Source organism: Lonchura striata, chromosome 1 (genome assembly GCF_046129695.1).
Source record: "Lonchura striata isolate bLonStr1 chromosome 1, bLonStr1.mat, whole genome shotgun sequence".
Taxonomy (NCBI): domain Eukaryota; kingdom Metazoa; phylum Chordata; class Aves; order Passeriformes; family Estrildidae; genus Lonchura; species Lonchura striata.
This window is the reverse complement of record NC_134603.1, coordinates 72,498,883-72,519,842: the sequence shown is the minus strand read 5'-3', so window position 1 is coordinate 72,519,842 and position 20,960 is coordinate 72,498,883. Positions and strand designations below refer to the sequence as shown.

At 39.0% G+C, this 20,960-nt stretch overlaps 1 protein-coding gene across 7 annotated transcripts in view; it reads left to right on the top strand.

The window, feature by feature from the left end:
• CTNND2 (catenin delta 2) overlaps positions 1-20,960 on the top strand; it is a 641,711-nt gene that overhangs the window by 212,689 nt on the left and 408,062 nt on the right. The window lies entirely within an intron of this gene.

Below are 20,960 nucleotides of genomic sequence, written 5' to 3'. Positions count from 1 at the left end.
TCTCATGTTCTTATTCATCAACACTTGATTTGACCGAGGTTATTTCTTGGTGCGACCCGTCTAAAGCAAAGCTGTAAGTAATTCCACTGAGTTATAATAATTCAACCAGCCGATCTTTGTTGTGCAAAAATGTATTTCTTTTGCATGCTTTTGAATTTGCAGACCTGTTGCTTTGTACTTTCAACTTAGACGACGTTCTCAGTAAAATACCATATACTCAACTGTAGAGATACCTCTTTTCAGATTATAGTCTTATGTAGGTGAGAACGGGATTTGCATATTTTATGATTATATTTAGCCTTTCAGACTTTGCTGAGTTTTTCAGATAGATTTTTTTAGATGCATCAGGTAATTTGAAATTCATTACAGATAGTAAAAATAATGCATGGTTATGACTTGCTAATTTCATCTGGTGCTGCCCAAGTCCCAGGGAAATGTGACTGACGGTTTAAGGGATTAAATAAATGAATTTCATGTGGAAGTCAGTTGTGTGGAAAAAGTCCCGACAGCCTTCTTTGACACAGATCTGTATACTTGTTAAAGTAACAGTTCAATAGTTTGATCTTCAAAAGTTTGATCTTTTGGCTGAATAAATGAAATACAAAAAATGTAAAAACAAACCACCTTTCCTTATGTCTAGTACTCTCTACTAACAATAAAAAAAGAGAGGGTTTAGAGTTTGTTGTTTTTATGTATTTTTCCTGAATCAGAACACTGCAGGAATGCCTTAATGTGGAGTAATACTGTTTACTAGGTTACTGCATTTGTGCAATTAAAGGAGTAAACATTTATCCTCCCAAAGTCCACAAGGACTGAAATACATGACTTTGGGGGATTTTTTTTCTGATATAGTTAGTTTTTATCAGTTAAAGTAGGAAACAAAAGATTTTCTAGATCAAAATGGTATAGCTACTCAATGTTAAGCTAAGTGTTGGGGTGTTTTGTGGTGTGGGTTTGGCATGTTTTTCCTTTTTCGTCTCATAATCTAGAGTATTCATCTTTCTTCAGATGTTCCCATCTCTATTAGACCAATAGAACTTCTGTAATTACTTCAAGACCGAATTTTATTTCAAAAAAGAGTTTTTTAAAACAAATTTAACATTTGACTAGTGCTCAGTAGTTTTAAGTGCAGTTGATCCAAACTTTTTCCCACTTGGTCCAACTAGTCATTTCAACTAGTTTGTACCACTAGACTGATTTTAAGGCAATCTAACTTGCTTTGTGTCTTTTTCAGTTGATTGTGGTGTCTTAAAGTGTGCTCATTTACTGTGGATTCTTTCAGTAGCTTTCTAATTGCAGACAGTTTAATTTCAGTGGTTTATTAAGTCTTGTGCAGGAACTGGGTACCTCCTTCCTCTCCCTCCTAAGATGTGGTGCATAAAGGCCTCAATTGGTCTCAACGGTGGGAAGAACGTTAAAGTGACTTAGAAACACTCACGAAGTGCTCGTGAAGCCTGTGGTGTCAGAGCAGTACCTGAAGTTGTTACAGCAGCTAATTCCAGTCTCCTTTTCCAAAGTCCTCTGAGTCAGGTGTAGAAATAAAAATTCAGTGAAGTTCCTAATACAGTGTGCTCTCAGTGGAACCTCCTGGGGTTGATAAATATTTCAAGAAGCTGAAAGTTAGGGATACATTTTAAATGCACTGCTAAGCTGAGATACTTCATAGTCCTTTGCATACAGATTTGCATTATTCATTTGTGCTGTGTAGGTAGATAATGGGCCAAATCTATCCTTGGTATTACTCCACTGATTTCTGAGTAACTGAGCTAATTCAACCATATGTGTACTTCTTGCTTTTTGGAAGTCCAAGGCAAAGTTGGAATTACTTTGGTGATTTTATTATACAGGTAAGAGTTGTTTGTACACTAATTATTAATGTTTGGTAGCTTAAGCATTTCTTCATTAAGACAATTTTAAGCAGAAGATATAATTTATTTTTTCTTCTTTTTCTGAAAAAAAAAAACACAGTTAGTGTTTTAGTTGCTGAAGTGACTGAGAGATGTGATAAACCAGCTTTCTGTCATTGGTAAAAGTTCATGCTAATAACCTACAAACTTAGAAGTTATTGACGCACCTTGTACCATGATAAACTCTCCCTGCATGTTTTAAGCAGCCTTCCGTGTACACAAGCTGTACATACATCTCTATTTTAAATAACTAGGTGATTGCTTTGACTTGCAATGAATGGCAGAGGTAACAGAAAATGGAAAGCCTTGATCTGTCAGCATGGACTAGATTTAAAATGCTGATTCTGAGCACGTTATTCATATGGCAGAGTATATAATGCATTTGATGGAAGCTACTATCGCTATATCTAAAACTGTATATGAAAGAGGTTATTGTCTATGGGGGAGCTTTCTTTCTTTCTTTCTTTCTTTCTTTCTTTCTTTCTTTCTTTCTTTCTTTCTTTCTTTCTTTTCTTTCTTTTCTTTCTTTTAGTAGATAATGGTTGAAATTAACAGGGCCTATGTCTTTATCAGTGTTCAGATCTTTATTAAAAAGTCAGCTCGGCAGGGGGCTCAACACGGAGCTCGCCCCCGCTGTTGTAGCTTTCCCGGTAGCTGAAGGGTGAGAAGGCTGCAGAGTCTGTCCCTGGAGTCTCCATGGCACACTGGTAGCTGGAGGTGAAGAGGTGTCCAGTCTGTACCTGAAGTCCCGATCAGCAGACCGGCCTCTTTCCTTTCCTCTTGGCACACTGGTAGCCGAAGGGTGGGGGCATATGCAGAGCGTGCTGCCAAGGTCCAGCAGCAGCTATCCCTCTCCTGCCCTCCTGATAACACCAGGAAATGTGTCTTTTCCTTGTGCCTGCTTCCCACAGCCCAGTCCAGTGTGGTCCTCTGCAGGTTATGGTGACAGGTCAAACACAGACTAGGAATGGGGTTCCCTTTTCCCCAACCAGCACACCCATCCAGCCCCTTCCACTGTGCCCAGCCTTCCATTTAGGGGTGTTTTCATCCCCAAAACTACTCCCATGATTCCACTAGTCTCCCTATTTTGCATCCCAGTCCTGGAATGGTAGTGAGGGTGGGGCGGTAGGTGGTAGGTGATTCCCAGGAGCAATTAGCTAATTAACATTTCAATATCAGTACTTAGTTTGAGCCAAGTGTCCCAGCCAGGCTGTTTTTTTCATAACAATGATGATGTAGAAATTTTAATATCAAATTAAACTATTTAATTTTAAGATTCAGAGAGATCTTATCAGAAGACCCCTTAACATGGAGTTCATGCTATTATGAATAATTTCTGAATGCTCATTCCAGTAACTGGCTTTTGAAAAAGCTAACCTGAAAATTAAAGTAGAAACTTTGTCCTCCCAGTTGCGAACACATGAAAAATGTCTCTGTCAGTGTTGAGTGCTAGAAAAATATGCAGTTTTAGGTGTCTGAAAGAAAAAGTAGGCGGAAGCACAACCCTCATTTCAGTCAGTTGAAGTAAGGCTCAACACTAACATTTTCTAATTACAGTGTGCACAGCCATCTTACTCAGCAAAAGTCCTTCCTTTTATCACAGCACAGTGGAGCAAATCAGAACTTGGGAGTCAATAAGAAAACATTTATACATTTAGCATGTTGCCAAGGAATTATCACCATTGTATGTAATTCCTGTTGAGAATACATATAAACTTGAAAAATTTTATTCTCAGTGGAATGCAACATGTTGAACCTACCTAATAATTTTGCAAATTTAGCAGTTGTCAGAGAAGCTAAAACTTGGGGTGTGTCTCTCTTCTGTGCCAAGGAATTCTGTAAAAATCTATTGAGACTGCAATAAACATTGATTGACAATTTCTTCTAAAACTATAGGCAGAGAAATATTATATTTATGAACTGTTGAGCAATTACATTAAATTGGTGATCAGCAATGCTCAGATGTCATCACACTTTTGGGTTTTTTTCCTAGTTCTGGCATCAGTTTTCTTGGTAGTGATGAAAACTGATTTTTTTTTTTTTTTAAAGAAAACTTATTTTAAATAATATTACCACTGAGCGGGTGTACACTCTGTATTTAAGATATTTTGATTGTGTAATAAATAAATAAATTAGTACTGATTATTGTCATTTTCTTAGCTTTGTACAAGTGTTGTATTAGGATATCTACATATGGAGTGGTACCAAGCAGTAAATTTGGAAACTGGGGACAGAAGATGCCTTTGCTTTCTAGCATATATTGGCTCTCATTCTGGCATATGCTCAGGGCTATTTCACCTGGCACAGGTACCCATTCCTTGTGATATTTGCATGGATGGTGGCTTGAAGATGATGTTAGTTCTTGTGCTGGGAGAAGGGCAGACTGCTTGTCCAGCTTACTAAATGGCCCAGCATACTATAAATAAGTAACAGCATTTCTTCTACAGGTTGTGCAGTGCTCATTTCTGTTTTGTGAACCCACTGCACAGTTGGAATTTGTAGTAAATCTGAAGTCTAATAAGTTTGCTTTTCTGTGTTTCCAACTCTTTCAAGTTTTCTTAACTGACAGAGTTCATGAATGTGCAAAAGGCACATGCCCGATACAAATCCTTTGCTCAGAGGATTAAAATGACTGCATCATCAATAATGTCAGAGGGGTGTTGTTTACTAAAATGTAGAAAACAATATAAAAGTGAAGAGGAAATGTTACACACTTGTAGTTTGTTTTCAGTTAATGGCCATGATCAGAAGGATCAGTATTTTATTGCTGAGCCCAGTCTAGCATGAACCATCTAATCATGCTTTTATCTTCTTAAGTCTTGAAGTAGTGTCACAAGATGGCCTTTAAGCAATAAAAAAAGTCAGGCTGTTGCTGGAAACTACCTTAGAAATCCTAAAACATTCTTCTAATGCAAGAGATGGTTGACAATTAAGACAGAATTAAAATAGAAGGACAGCATAAGTTTTAAGCAAACAAACAAAACCCTTCAAATCCCAATAAACAGTTGTTTTTTTTGGGTTTTTTTTTTTTTGTTTTTTTTTTTAAATTTGTGGTGCTACCCGTCTGCCCTGCCCTGGTTTCAGGTTAGATTTCTTTTGGCTCCACAGTTGACCCTCTCAGTTGCCTTTTTATGTGATAAAAATTGAATAGTTGAATTTCAAATTTCGAGTCAAGCCTGCAAATGGCTCTGTGACAGCTTTCTGTGAGGAGCAGGTTCTCCTCTTTGTCTTTGGTCTGTGCTGCTATTCTCCACATCAGTCTTCACAGTGGCTCTGTTGTTTTTCATTGTCTTTCTGTGGCATTCAAAGCCATTATGTATTCACAGCTCTATACTGCTGAGCTATGGCTCTTTTTAAGTAATTCCCACCTAATTGATACTCAGTCACGTGGGTAAAGTCCTTCAAAAAAGCTCCTGTCAGCCCGGTCCCTGCCATTAGCTGGGGAGAGAGATGCTCCTCTGTTCTCATGTGAAATTCGGAGCCATTAGGGAGGGAACTTCGTGGCTGCTGAATCAGAAAATATTTTTAGTGATCTGTCTCTAGTACTATTTTTTTTTTTCCTTATGAGTTTGATGATATTCAGTCAAAGCCAGATGTTCTCAGATGGTTTAAAATCAGGTATCAAGATCTGCTGAAATTAGTGGAAATTGACTTAATTATCAGGGGGTGGATCTGTGTTGGGTTCCCTTATGTTGCTCTTGTAGTTATGGAAAACTTGCCTGAGCTGATAGAATCCATATGTTTTGTGCTCTTACTAAAACTGCTACACAACTGCTTTAAGTAACTTCAGCCATAGTAAAAACTTGGCATATCCCGTGGAGGAGGTGAAATGTCACCAGCTTTATCTGCTTAAACTGTATTTGGAATCATGCATTCATAAGGATGTAATTAAAAGAGGAAAGAAAATAATATATAAACTGCAAAAACCCTTGGGCTTTCTTAAATAATTTTACAGCATCCTCACCCTATTTGTTCCCCTCTAAACAGTCATAAGGGTAGATATTGCACTGGAAGGGTGTGTGCTTGACATTCATAAAGTTTCAAACACTGATGTCATTTGGGTTTAATTTTAACCAAGCACAGATGCCTAAAAAGTCGTTTCCAGTAAATGATTTGCTGGTGCTAGGTTCAGATGAATAACTTGTGTTCCCTAATCTATTAATTGAACAAACATATAGAAAAGAAGTAAGAGCAATTTTATTTTAATATAATTGTTCCTGTATGAGATTAATACTACGTATTAGTATTGAGTAACCCCAGCATTAATCATATTTCTTCTTAATAATTCTTTTTTCTGCCTCAGTTCACTGTAAGACTATACATGCTCTGGTCCAGCAATGATTTGTGATTTTCATCACAAATAACAGAGACTGTGTATTCAGTACCAAAATATTAAAAGTATTGAAATTGTAGTTTTAGAGATGGAGAATTTTCCTTCTGCAGTAGCATAATGGAGTATATAGATTTCTCAGTCATTTTTGTCATATGAGTTACTTGCATCCATTTTTGAGAAGGTCATGTTATATCTCCATTCTCCCATTACTGCTCTTGTAATGTGCTGGCAATCCAAGGTTTTGGTTTGATTTTAGTTTTGTTTGTTTGTTTTGGTTTGTTTGTAGGTGTTTTTTGGGTTTGTTTTGTTTGTTGTTGTTATGATTTTTTGTTTAGTTTTTTTTGTCTGTGTTTTTATGACTATTGCTTAAATTTTGTTTCATAAATGAAATAACTACATTGTTCACTTTTCAACTGTAAAGTAATTATTGCTCTGGGTACCCTATGTACTTTGTTTCTAATAAACATTTGCAACAAAAAAAGTAATTTTTTTAATATACCTATAAGTGGGGTTTTTCAAGTGCCATTGCCCCTCTTAAAGAAGCTTCTGCGGTTGTTTTAAAGCCCATTGTTATAAATGAAAATTTGTCCAGCCAAATTAATATGAAAAAATAAAATATTTATTTTGCAATCAAATTCTATCTAGCCAGCCACAAGGAATGAACAGAGCTGAGCCCGGGGTCGGCCCTGGGTGTGCAACAAAGAGGTCAGCCTCAGCAGAGGTTTTCCTCTATGCCCACACCTCCATCCTGGCACAAGTGGTTTTTATAGGGAAAATTCCACCTGAGGCCAAGATTTCAGCAATCAGTCTTTTCTTCTATTCAGAGTCCATATGTTAATAAGATTCTCTTTTTTTGGTGATGAGGGAGAACAATTCAGTGTCTGGAGTTTGTTGAATCCCTTGATGGAATTTATGGGAATGCTGCATTCACATGCATCTGTCTGAGGATTTCCATGATATCCATCTCGGGTCGTTATGCGATGATCAGCACCTGGGGTTTCAGTATCTCCCCAGACATGGCCCATCTCATCTCCTGGGGAGCCCTACTTTCTTACTTATAAATTAGTTTCTCATATACACCCAGTCTTGCCTGTGAGGGTGGGGGAGAAATCCTAATACAAACGTGTATACTCTTAACAAATATTCAATATCACATATATCATATTAGAAATGGCGCAAATCATATCTACTACACGTAACACCATGTAGATACACACACTGAATTACATGAAGAGTGATATCAAAATTAGCCATGTCCAAATTAGCTCTGTATTTAAATAAGAACTTTACCTGGAATGTGCATCTATATACTCCCTCAGTGCTCTTTGCACAAGTTGTCTGTCTTTGAAGAGTGGCCTTTCACACAATATTAGTTTTTAAAATTGTTATTTTCACAGTATATTTTAGTTTGACAATCTTTTGTTTTCACTGTGTTTAATGGTAAAGTATATTTTAAAATTCATGTTAAATTATCATAATGAACCTGTGCAGCACATCGTAAATAAGTTATTTCTAATATAGTATGAGTTATACTGCAAATTTTGTACAGTGAGAACTTGCTGTAAATCAGTCACATGCTCCTTGATTCAGTTGATGGAATAGGTCAGAACTTCATTTGCTTGGTAGCTGTATTTCTGTGCTGAAGAGCTAACACTAGGTCACAGCTTCAGGGAGGCAGGTAAGGGGAAAGAGGAAGCAAAAGTAAAGTCTTAAAAGGTGATGATATTTTTCATTTAGACATCTAGCTGACCTATTGGTCCTTCCAACTAAAGAAGAAAAGCTGCCATTATTTTAACAGCGCAGTAAAAATGTGTAGACATTTTCAAGGAAAGATTAAAGCAAAAGGATTGCTAGATCCGTCGCATAGAATGAGACCCAAAACATCTTTGCAATGTCCCTGTAGGCATCTCAGGACTGGGTTACGCTCGAATGGGCAAAATTCATCTTTTTCCTGTGGACTGTGATAATACACTATGTGCTGGATTACTGAAACCATTTCTTAAAAGTTACAGGATTTCCTTTAATGGATAAGCTCTTGTGATAACAGCTTCTTGACACTTGTGTCTTTAAGCTCTCTTCTGTAGCCTATCATGACAGAGTTTTTTTAAATGTTGCCAGTTTGTTCATGTGTTGGTGATGACTTGCACACAGACACAATAGCATTGCTTCAGAACACGTGCATTACACATGTGAATTTATCTCTTTGCAGAAAATGTTACCTGAACTAATATTCTGGAAATACCAGGAGTCTACTTCAAGTATATGAAATTATATTTTATAGCCTTGCCATCTGGAAAGACACAAGGCATCTTGTAAATGTGCTTGGTGATGTTTGAGGAAAAATAGTGGGAATAAATTTGGCTGTGACTCCTTTGCCATCCATGTTCCTGCACTGCTAGCATTAAGACAGAAGTGGAGGTGTTTTATAGGATAAGATGCTTACTGTTTTGAATAATAGCAAAATTCTACATACTTTGCTATGATGTGTAGACAAGTACGTTACAAAGCAGCTCCCCATCATTGTCAAGGGCTCACAAGTGGAGGACAGTCCCTTACATTGCAACTTGTTAATACCTGGATGGTCAGGTTCCAGACTAGCTGGCAGCATCTGACCTGAAACATATTGACATCCCTGACTTGAGTTTGCACTTCTGTGCTTTTCTAGGGAGTAAAATCCAGAAGCAACTTGACAAGTTTGGTTAGTGTGCTCAGCAGCCAGTGTTTCTGGGAGCCAGATGATGTTAAAACCAGATTGGGGTTAAGTGTTTATGTGCTTAAAAGTGTTTCCCTGGTTGATCTCAGACTGTTGGGGAAATCTTGAGCAGTTGGGAGGGCATATGTTCTGGCAGGCTCCAGGATGGCCTTACTTCCATTGGGTCTCCTGGCTCTGAGAGTTGTCTCCTGTCACTTATGCAACAGAACGTTTTCTTTGTTATTATTTTCTCTTTCCTTTTTTCCCCAGGAATAATTGGTGCATTGGGAGTAGACAAATACAGCAGTAATTCTAGCAGTGCTGTACCACTTTCTTCTCCCAAACTTTTGGTCTGTGTTCACTCCTGTTATTCTGTACTGATGTGTTATGATGGGGTCATGCTAAGTTCTTGAAGAATTCTCTGAGTTAGGGGTGTAATTTTCTTGTCTGATATTATATATTGAACTATTTGTTGTGTTTCATTAGGAATTCTGTGTGACAACCCCGGGTTTGGTTTGGGGTCTCGAGTGGTGGTAAAGCTTCTCCTCCAACCCGTGTTCCCAAAGAAAAACTCCGCAGCCTCTTCTTGTTCGGTCTCAAGACGATTTATTGCTAGTTATCTAACAGATTATGTTCTCGGGCTGCAGCTGTTTGGTCAGCGGCCCAGGCAGAGAAGCACACACTCCTGACACCCTGACTGTCTGGTGTCTTCTTCTTCTCCCTCCCTGCCCAGGGCTGCTGCTCTCTTTTATAAGATATATTATGTATAACATGTTTACAATTATTCCCCAATACCTATTACCTACGTTGCCAAGTGGTTTTCTACTCTAAACCAATCTGTGAGTGTCAACATCACCAAGAACATGGAGGTAAGAAAGAAGAAAGAAGAAGGAAGGTGTCGTGGTTTGACACGGAAAGAGAATTTTTTCCGTAAGGAAGAGGTCAGTTTGGATATTGACCAATTGAAGGTGGACACGCCTCTGAGAACACAGAGGGGTTAAAAGCAGAATTCCCAGGGGAACTCGCTCTCTTTGGTTCTGGTCAGCGTGCAGTGCAGCCTCTCCCCTGCCCAGCAACGAGCTGGGTGGGGGAGGGGAAGCCCCATGGCCTGATGGAGGTAAGGCCGAAGGGTGGAGGGACTAGAACCAGGCTGGCCCCTGCAGATGGAAGGGTGGAAGAAATCTGGGATGTCTCCGTTCCCCCCCACCCAGAGTTTATCTCCCGAGAGGGAGAGAGAAAGAGACAGCGGCAGTTCTGTCAGCAATTCCATCGCGAGGGAGGAGCTGGGGGGTACACTGCAAGGTGCCCAGTGCGTGGGAGTTGCTGGATGTCCGGGCATCGAGCCATCCTGGGAGTTCGGACTTTTAACCCTTCCTTGAGAAATGAAAGCTTTGTGAATTTTACTTTCCCCTCCTTGGTTTGAAAGAGAGGAAGAGGGACACCTTGGACCCTGGGATGTTAGAAGGAGGAATTCTAGATGGGAGGGGGACAAGGAGTGGCTTTTGGCTGGACTTTTCCGTGTTAGCCACAACCTGAACCAATCTTCTCCTCCAAGAGAGACTGTGTTTTGGGAGGATGCCAGTGAGTCAAGAGACCTGCTTCAGCTGGGAAAAAGACAAAAGTGGAGTGAACAGAGAAAAGGTTAGGGGGTTTGTGGTGGCGCCCCCTTGTCCTGGAAAGGAAAGAGAAGAGAAGAAGATCTCTGTTCTTGAGCCCTCGGCCCCAGGGGAAAATGGGGGGGACTGTGGTCCCAAACAATGAAAAACTGAACTGTTGTTTTCTTCCCTCTTGGCAGGGCATCCTTGAAAGGAAAATCCTAAAAGCAGTCTGTCCATCCATGCATTTGGTGGTGAGAGCACTGTGCATGGAAAGGAGAAGGGTCACCATGGCAAACTTTTTCTCCGGGCGATGCCATGTGTGACATGGAAACACAGGATGTGGAGCTGTGTTTCTTGGGGGGTCTGTGGCACAGGAGAGACTCTGTTCCCTCGATGGACTGAGTATCAATTGTTTGGAGGGTGGAAACCTGATTGGGGTCCAGATTGTGTCTCACTGTGGTTTGTTGGAGTTGGGTGGTGGGGGGGAGGAATGCTTTGCAAGGTTTTAATTTGATCTTTGTGTGGTCTTTTTTTTTTTTTTTTCCTTTTTTTCCTTTCTTTTTCCTTTTGTAGTAGTAGCTTAATAAAGTTTTTTTCCCTGTTATTAAGCTTGGGCCTGTTTTGCTCTGTTCTAGATTCCACTTCACAGCATTCAAGGGAGGGATCACATTTTCATGGGGGCACTGGCATTGTGCCAGTGTCAAACATGACAGATGGGTTCAGCCCACTTTCCTCCATCTTAGAACTTCTCACCCCCATGTACAAAGTAAAAACCCCCCTGTACATGCACTAAAACCCCCCTGTACACTACTGAAAAATGTTTCCCTCTACTTTGTGACTACATTTACTATACTATCTAACACTTTGTGACTGCTTGTTCCACCTTCAAAGTTGGTAATTCATTCCATGGTTCAAACTCGAAATCACAGCTAAATCCAGCTGCCTGCCGGGGTCCAGACTGCCCCTGACCATGGCCTGGAACCTCCAAAAATGTCTGAGAGACATTTTGAGTTCCCACAATTGTGTGTCTGAAATTATTTTATAATGAAATTCTGAGTTCTTTTTGAGTTATTGAAATGGTTAGAAATTGCATATATGGCTGTGGTAAAGGCAGCATTAGGTACGAGTGGACTCATTTAGTCCTAAACAGCAGTACATGTACAAATAGGACCTGCATCCATCTGAATAAGGCTTTGTCTATATATGCATGAAGATTAAAGTGGGTTTTGCATATTTCTGATTTTCTTTTTCCAGACAAAATGTGATTTACTTGCTATTTTGTTTATTTCAAGATCTTGGGTATTATTGAATCCTACTATTAGTTTGTGCCCTGCTATCAGTTTTGCATACTTAAAATCTATGACATTATTTCTCTATTAGTATCTAATTACACTGCTTCCTTCTGTAGTGTGTTCAGGGGCTTCAACCCAGAAAGTCTGGCAGCAATAATCTCAACTATTTTCCTGTTCTTATTTTTAGTTCTTTGGAATATGTGTTATAATACTTTAAAATGAAAATAAGCTTGGATAAATGTAAAGGTAGTGTCCAGACACTTGTTTCTGGAAATGACTGCCTTGGGTTACAAAGTAATACAAATACGGGTGGAGGTGGCATAAGCTGCAGGATGGAGCAGATAAAGAAAGTGCTTGGCTGGCTGTGACCTTCAGATAAACTCTGGATATCTGTTTAAACAATCTCTAAAATGCCTTATGATTAGGCTTTTATTGCACATGGGCCTCCTAATGTAATCCTTTAACATTTTTAAGTCAGGAAAGAGAACCTAAGTTTTAATTAGTACTGGCTCTTGTAAAACAGCTGTCCATAAAATCAATGAAATTCCTATTTACACATAGGTGCATTTTCCACGCTCTTACACAACCTCCTTTTGTGGGTTGCTGTCTTTCCTTCCTTTAAACTTTTATTGTTAATATTCATGGAATGCTTTAAAAGAAAATTAGCCATTTCGTTATTTAGAGGGAGAAGTCAGATGCAGATTTGAGACAGTCAGCATTGGAACTTGGCATTTATGATTGATTTTTCTGAATGGCAGAGTAGGTTTATTAAAAAAATCTCAAAACACTCTTCCATCTAAAAATCAGTATATTTGAAAGGGCATTTGGAAAACATTAAATGCAAGCATTGTGAACAGATTGAAAGTTTTTTTGGGAATGGGAGGCCCAGTCATCACTGTTTGGCAGCACTATCCTTATTGTTTCAGAATATCTTTGTTCATGATGTGATTTTTTTTTTTTTTTTAATGTATAAAGGAATTAATTTTCATTATGATTTTTTTCATTCACCTCATACTGATTTTAGTTGAAGTTTTGAAGCATGCACCTGTAAGGCACAATATAACTTTGAAAAAGAGTATTTAAAAATAAATAATTTGAAAACTAATTTAAAACTGGTTTACAAACAACATCATTTTGGCTCAGGTTACCAAAACATAAGCAGGATTCAGAAACAGCTTGTTGGCTGAGCTCAACAGCAGGAGAAGCTGTAGTCCATCAGTTCTGCCCTCTTCAGGAGGTGTAATGCAATTTGATGGAAATTGGCAATACATGGTTTCAGGGGACATGTGGATAATGTGTCCAGATGATAGCAACATCAACAAAGTATAGGAAAAAACGTGGGCAGATGTTTGGCTTATTCTGTCTACATGGTTACATGTACTTAAATTCACTGTAATGGAGTTCATCTACTGTCATGTTGTGGTTTGCTCTCTTACAAAGAAGGATTTTACGGCACGCCGCTAATCTTGCAAAACAGTTCACCTGTTGCAGCAGCCATATTTTGCAGCCTTAGCTGCAGGATTTTTTACCTTTTTTAACCTTTTTTTTTTTTTTTTTTCCCTACTCTTTCTGTCCAAATATATTGAAGTGCTCGGTTTGACTACAGTGGGATGAATTGCCTTATGGTTTTGATGTACGACAGGGTATTCTTGCAGTGTGACTGGACACTTCAGACCTTCACAGACAGAAGAAGATAAATTACACACTTTTCAAATGTCACCCTTAGGAAAAAAAAAAAAAAAGTCTCTAGGTTTATCTAGCTGAATAACTTTTACTTTTGATTTTTATATTCTGTACTGTGTATGCCAGAAGTATGGCTAGTCCTGAAATTACAGAAATAGAATGTTGAATCAACTTGATCTATGGAATATAAAAGGCATCAATAATTATTGAAAATATTTAGACATATGTTTAACTTAGGAGTAATTGTTCTTCAGATCCATTTATGTATAATTAAAAGTGGTGATGTATCCAGCTGTTCTGTCATCAGGAAGTCCTGTTGGCATGGGTAAGGCAATTTATCTCTATTATCTGCTCCTGTCTCTTTTCATTCCCACTACTAGAACTCCTTAAAATTTTAGATCAACACAGCTTGCAGATTTAAATTTTATGCTTTGTAATATTAATTCAAAAAATGTATTAAACTATAATTTTCAAGCTGATGTGAATATTTAAAGGAAGAATGGTTTATCTGGTATTCATTTAATGCAGCACAAAATTAACATCTGAATCAAACAGCAAAATTTTAGTAAATAAGATGCAGCATTTATTAGGAGGCCTCATTATTTCATGTGCATAGTAATATTTTCAAAATATAATTTTTTCTTCTTCCTAAGCTGCTCAAAATGTTTCTTCCTGTTTTTCAACAAGGCATTGTGTGTTGATGTTTGTAATTAGATCATTTGCATACAGTCATTGTCATTAGAAAGTTAGCATTTTCAGTGGTTGCAGTTGTCTGAGTTATCCAAAGCTTTCTCATTTAGAAATATTTGAAATTGTAATTTAGGTCACTTAGTTTTTATGCTAACCATTATTTGGAGTGTTATTTCTCACATGACTGCTTCTCAAGCTTAAGCTTGTTTCACTGTAAATAATTTTGTAGCTTCCATTTTAGTGGAATTCTAACTGTAGAGTATTTTCTTTTAGGGAACCCATAGTTGCAAGTTATTTATGTGAGGTACTGTATCCAGAGCCATGTATACTCAGTTGCTATGGAGACACCTGTCATCCTGTCTTCCTGGGAAAATGATAGTCCAGCATGGCACCAAACATGCCCAAAGCAGTGGTGTGCAGAAAATTCGCTAGCAGGTACAAAACCTGTGTCACTGGCTTGAGAGATGTGTTCTGTAAAATCAGGAAAAGAAGGTAAAATCCTAAAAAACCCAAAACCTATGCACTTTGGCTTACCTCCAGGTTACGTCCCCCTCTGTCCAGTCCTGACAATAATCCAGTTGCCAAATTTCAATTAGGATTGTCTGTAGAGACTGTACCCTGTGCAAGTACTGGATCCAAAAGGGCTCCTGTATCAAACATGAGCTGGAGGATCAAAAGTTAGAAACTGTCTGCAGTGTTTGTGAAGCTGCTTAAAAGGAAGAAAACTGATTTATAAGGCTTTAATTTTCAAAGTCCTCCTCTCTAAGTGGTATTGCACTGTAGGAGGACTTTGTTCTTCCAAAAAAAGACATAAAAAGTGGTTAGAGGCACTTTATATTCCAATGGTGCTGTCAAAGACATCCCAAACATTGTTGCAAGGTCTCTGCCCACTTTTCATGAATGTATTCAAGGGAGGGTATGCTGTATTTCTCTCTGTCTCTCTCTTTCTGGCTTTTCTTTGCAATGGACATGAGCCAGAGAAATGTCTTTCCTGGTCAATGCAGTCTTTTGTTTGAGTAAATGAAGTAGAGTGCATCCCATTAAATTATTTCTTTCATTCTGATTTCAGTGACTTTGCTTCTGGAAAGGATATACACTTTGCCAGCCATGTAATAAGAAAAAACAGTCTAAATAGAAATCAACCTTTAGGGATGGGAAAGTAACACAATATTAAAAAAGCTTCAATAGAGGCGAGATTTGATTCAAAATCCTGATTTTGGTACACTAAATATATACTTACCCTTTTTAAGCCAAAAAATAAATTTCTGCTATATAAATTTTTTAGCACTTGTTAAATCAGTCTGATGTCACATTTTGCTTGTCACATGATTGGGTAATGTAAAATACACAGGAAGAGACAACAGAACAGGTCCAGAAAATTAAGTAGCTTTTCTTGTATTCTTACAGTTTAGCATTGCAAATGTTTCTGGTACTTGTGTATTCCAGTGCAGTGATACTCTCCTCGAAAGGGTCTGAATCCAAGGAGCCGGACTTACTGAGCAAAGAGGCTTCTCAGGACTGTATCTAGTGCAGCTCTCAGAATAGAGAAAGTTAGTGTTTTGCATGGCACAGGTTATGGTTTAAATTAGAGTGTCTGTGAGATGAGAGGAATAAACTTTGTAAGGTGAGACAAGTTGGACCATCTATGATCAATTCAGAAAATAAAACAATATTCTCACATATTGATATGTATTGGATATCCTACCCATTACTAGCACACTAGGAAGAAGCTACACCTCTCACTCTGATTAGATGGAGAAAAAAAATTCTAGAAAAGCTCTCTTTTACTACAGCAGTATTCTGAGATGGAGAGTAATTTTGATGGCACAAATAAAGTTACCTAGTACACTGTGCCTGAAAACTGTCTGGTCAACTTTTGCTGCTTCTGGGATGATGTGTTTGCCTCAGTAACCTTGGTAAGGTTAGTTTCAGACAGGGCTGTGCCCAGTAACTCCATGCACCAGTATATGCTGGCAGCTACCTGGTTGACAAGTAGCTTTGCCTAAAAAGGCCCTGAGGGGTCCTAGTGGACACCAAGTTGAGCATGAGACAGAAATGCGCCCTTGTGGCACAGAAAGTAACCAGTGTCCTTGACTGGAGGATGAGTGTGGCCAGCAGGTCAAGGTAGGTGATCTTTCTCCTCTTCTCAGCACTGGTAAGGCCACACCTCAAGCACTGGGTCCAGTTCTGGGATTCTTAGTTCAAGACGAACACAGACATATTGGAGGGGGTCCAGCAAAGAGCCACTAAGATGATGAAGGGACAGGAACATCTCTCCGTTGAGGAAAGGCTGAGAGCTGAGACTGTTCAGCCTGGGGTAAAAAAGGCTTGAGGAAGGAAGTCATCAATATGTACAAACACCAGGACAGAGGGTGCAAAGAAGAGGGAGTCAGATTCTTTTCAGTGGTGCCCAGGGACAGGACCAGAACCAGTGGACACAAACTGAAACATGGAAGGTGCTGTATGAACACCAGTAGATGCACCATTACTGGGAGACTGAGCACTGGAACAGATTTCCCAGGCAGGTTGTAGGTTCTTCTTCCTTAGAGATATTCAAAAGCTACCTATGCATGGTTCTGGACAGCTTGCTCAGGATGGCTCTCTGTGAATTGGACAAGGTGGTCTCCAGAGGCCCCTTCCTACATACACACGTCTGTGATCCTTTAAAGGTGCCTGCCATGCATGGTTAGGGCATATGTCTAGTGCTGATGCATTACATCCTAGTTTGTGAGCAGGTTGGAGATTGGAAATAGACAGAGTAACCTTGCTTCTTAGTTATGTTGTGTAAGCAGAGATTGCAATTCCAGATTCTCATTATTTCAGGCTAGTGAAGATCATTCAGAAGTGTCACATCGCATCTCATTTCTGTCTTTGACATGTTTGACTGTGCAAATCGTATGGCTTTGAGAAGTAATCCCAACACATGCACAGTTCTGAGATGCTGAAAAATCTGGCTAAAACTTTGGTACTGTGGGTTTGGTATTACTGATTTGTGAAGTAAAAACACAGTTACCTTTGTGCTGCTTCAGTTCATAGCAACTACATATCTCTACTTCCCCTCAGCCATGGAATGGCCAGAAGTCCATCTGCTTTACAGTCAATGTGCTCCTGGAGGGCAGGAGAGCCAAATGCTTTCTGGCCATCCCAGATCTGCTCCCGCATATCAGCAAAACTGGGCACTTCAATCCACCACATCACATGAACTTGAACCTCAGCAACTCACCAGACACAAATAGATATTTTCAGGCTGCATGGTGCTGCTGGGCCCTCGGTCCCTCCCAGGCTGTGCAATCAGCTTCACTCTTGTGCCTGGTTTCTCAGAATGCCTTGTCCAGGGAGGTGAAAGGGAGCTTTGCTTGGAGGGGTGATTATCATTCCCTCCCTCCAGACCAGTTTGGAATGGCTTTCCTGTTGTCATGGAAATGGTGCCCAGAGTCCTAGAAGAGGGAATGTGTGTGGCATTCCGCTGCTGCCAGGTGTGGGAGGAAAGAGGTCTCCTTTATCCAGTCCAAGTTCTCAGTGGGGGAAGAGATGTCAGATTTAAGAACAGTATGACTCTAAACCATAGCCTAGAAACCATGTCTGGAAATTAATTTGAATTACCTATCTGCCATTAAGTTCACGTAAAACTTTGAGTTTGAAATTTTGCATGCATGACTTGTTTCCATTTACTTTGCCCAACATGAACCTTTTTTTTTTTCCTGAAAGAAAGAGCAAGCTGCAACTCCTCCTTGCTTGTTCTGAATTTGAAATCAGGGGCTTTAGTAATATGCATTGTTTGAGACAGGTCTTGAACCTACCTGTTATCAATGCTGCTAGAAGGTTCCTAGCAGGAACCCAGTTCCACAGGGATAGGTGCAGTTTTGATGACTGTTTTTTACTGTAATGAAAACTTGAATTTCAGGTGACATTCACAATTCTGTCAATGAAATATTCTGATTGAAGTCATAAAACAAATTTATTCATTTATTATTTCTACTCTCTCTTCCCTCTTTTTTCATTCCCCTGAATCAATGAAAGTAACAATGATTCCTGTGTCTTTCTTATTTTGTAATTGTATCATAGCAGTAATTTTGATATTCCTTTCTGTAAGGAGCATCCCTGTAGAGATGCTTCTCTCTGTTTTTGTCTACTGATAGGTTCCTTGACATCATTTTGGTGGCAACTAAGTAGTCTTTGAACTGGAATTTGTGCTTTAATTGTGGAAGCAGCACAATTGTCTTAGTGAGGCATAGTAATTCTGGAGTGCAGCAAGTGTTGCTTTTGTGTTTGATCTCCCAGAGGCATAACTGCAAATCCAGTCCAGTATATTTAACTATTCTGTTCTATTCATTGCATTATTTACAATGAGTAGTACAAATCTGGAATCTTTCTGATTGATTGTTTGAGAACTTGGTAGCAAAATCTGTTTAGTGTTTTATTGAAAGAATTGCCTGGATTTCCAATATGGATATTTTAAGGATGAAAATCTATTTTTCTGTAGAAAACCCTGGTACATTATGTTTTCTGGTATCTGTTTGGTGGCAATAAATGTATGTTTCACTAGCCATTGTTGGTCAGATGACCTGTCTTCACTGATGACCTTAAGTATATGCTGGCTAAAGAGTAAGAACAGGGCCATAATATGTGATACTGTCTTTTAATACTCAAAAGCGACCTGTTTTCAGGTTTCCATGACCCAGTGAAGTTATGTATTAGTAAATATAAAAAGCATGCCTGTTACATAGTCATCTTCTTTCATCTGTTTTTAAGTCAGTAGAGTGTTTCTGAGTAAAAATCAGAGCTATTGAGAGAAATCTCATGGTGTCTTGCTGTGGACCTAGGTGAGGAAGAAGAGGTAGATCAAACCTTCACTTTCAAGAGGACTCAGCCTCTGGTTCTCAAGAGGGAATTCAACCATTCCAGGAAAACAGCACAGTGGTGCATAACAATCTGGAACATTTCCAGGATGTATTGGGAACGGCTTCTTCATGTGGCTGTGGATGGAGCAACTAGGAACTGTGCTTTCCTGGACTGAATGTTTACCAATAAAGACCTGTTGGAAGACAAAAATGTCAACAGCAGCTGCAGAGACTGTAAGATCCTAGAGGCCAAAGACTTGAGGAGGACAAGTGATCAAATAAAGACCTAAACTTCAGAAAAGCAGATTTCAATTCAGTCAGGGAACTTCTAAGAAGGATCCAATGGGAACCTGTCTCGGGTGGCAAAGAAGCTCAGAAATGTTGAGGGACTTCCCAATTTCCCAGTGCAGCTGCTTCTTAAAGTACAAAAGACCAGTCTAGCCCCCTAAGCAGGAAAAGGAGCAGACATAAAAAGAAATCAGCTGGAAAGGCACCAAGCTACCAAAAGAGCTGAAATGAGAAAAGGAACACTGGAGCAGAGCAAAAAGGGACGAGCTTCCAAAGACGAATATAGAGGTACTGCTTCAGTAGACAGAGGTGCAATTAGGAAGGCAAAAGCTCAGCTGGAACTCAAAATAGCAAGAGATAATAACATAAGAGTTTCTGCAAGTATGTTGGCAAGTAGAAGTACAAGAAAGGTAGAGCTCTGCTGCTGATAAGGGCCAGCAAGTTCATCAAAAATGGCACAGAAAAGGCTGAGGCACTTGGCCTCTCTTCTTGGGTAATATCAGGCCCCAAGCCTCTGTGTCAAGAAGAAACAACAAAGAAAATGGCAAACCACTGATAATACAGAATGGTCAAGTGTTGTTGCCCTTCAGCCCTACTGTATTCTGTAACTTTTTATTGTTGCCTAACTTTGACCTGTTGTTCATTTCTTGTTTCAAGTCATTCTATATGTATTAAGCAGTGTGGAACATGGCACCAGAACTTCACTGGTGAATACCTTCAGCTGGGAGAATTTACCAATTCTTTCCTGGTATGACTTCCTATTTAAGAAAGAACTTATCCATGCAGAAACCTTCTAAATGACTTGTTAATGTGTATGTTAGAGGCCACGAATTCTGTTCAATGTTACATATCTGATAATTTGCCCAGTAAGACTATCTGGCTTGCTGGTCTATAGTCTTCTAGATCTCCCTGAAACTGGCATTGCATTCAATGTCTTATACTTTTAAACTGTGTATTTCTTAGTTTCTTAGAACTATTGAGCAAGTACCATCTGATCTTCAATTTGCTACAGGTTGTTTTGTCAGTTCGTTTCATGACTTATTCACTTCAATTTCAGGTAGGTCCTCTGATAAGACTCCCCCAGTGATTTTTTAGCATGAGAATTTCCCATGAAATAATAAACATTTCCATGAGGGATTCCTTTGGTTTCTCTTCAGTGAACCTTTTTATAACCTTACCAGTGGTTTTACAGACTCTCCAGGCAGATTTTTGCTCCTGATGCATTTGGAGAAATATTTGTTGGTTGCTTTTGGTTGTTTGACCTTTAAAATCATATTGTGTTGTCTTGTCTTCTTATGTTAAACCTGTCAACATTTACGCTATTGTATTTTCTTCACTTGAAGATGATTTCAGCTTTTGGAAATAGAGGGTTTTTTTAGTAACAACTTTCTTTGCCCTCACTAACTTTCTGTGTCTTGACCTTTTCTTGATACAGTGCCATTATACACTTCCAATAATTAGTTTCCCTACTGTCTATCAATACTTTCCTTTTAGCTTTAAGCAAATTTTTTTATATTTTTTCTTACAATTTTCTCTTTTTATGTGGCTCCTAACTGGCAGATGCTCTGCTTTCTGTGGGGATGTTGGATTCAAGGACAGAATGATCATTAAGTGTGGATTCTCAACTGCCAGATGT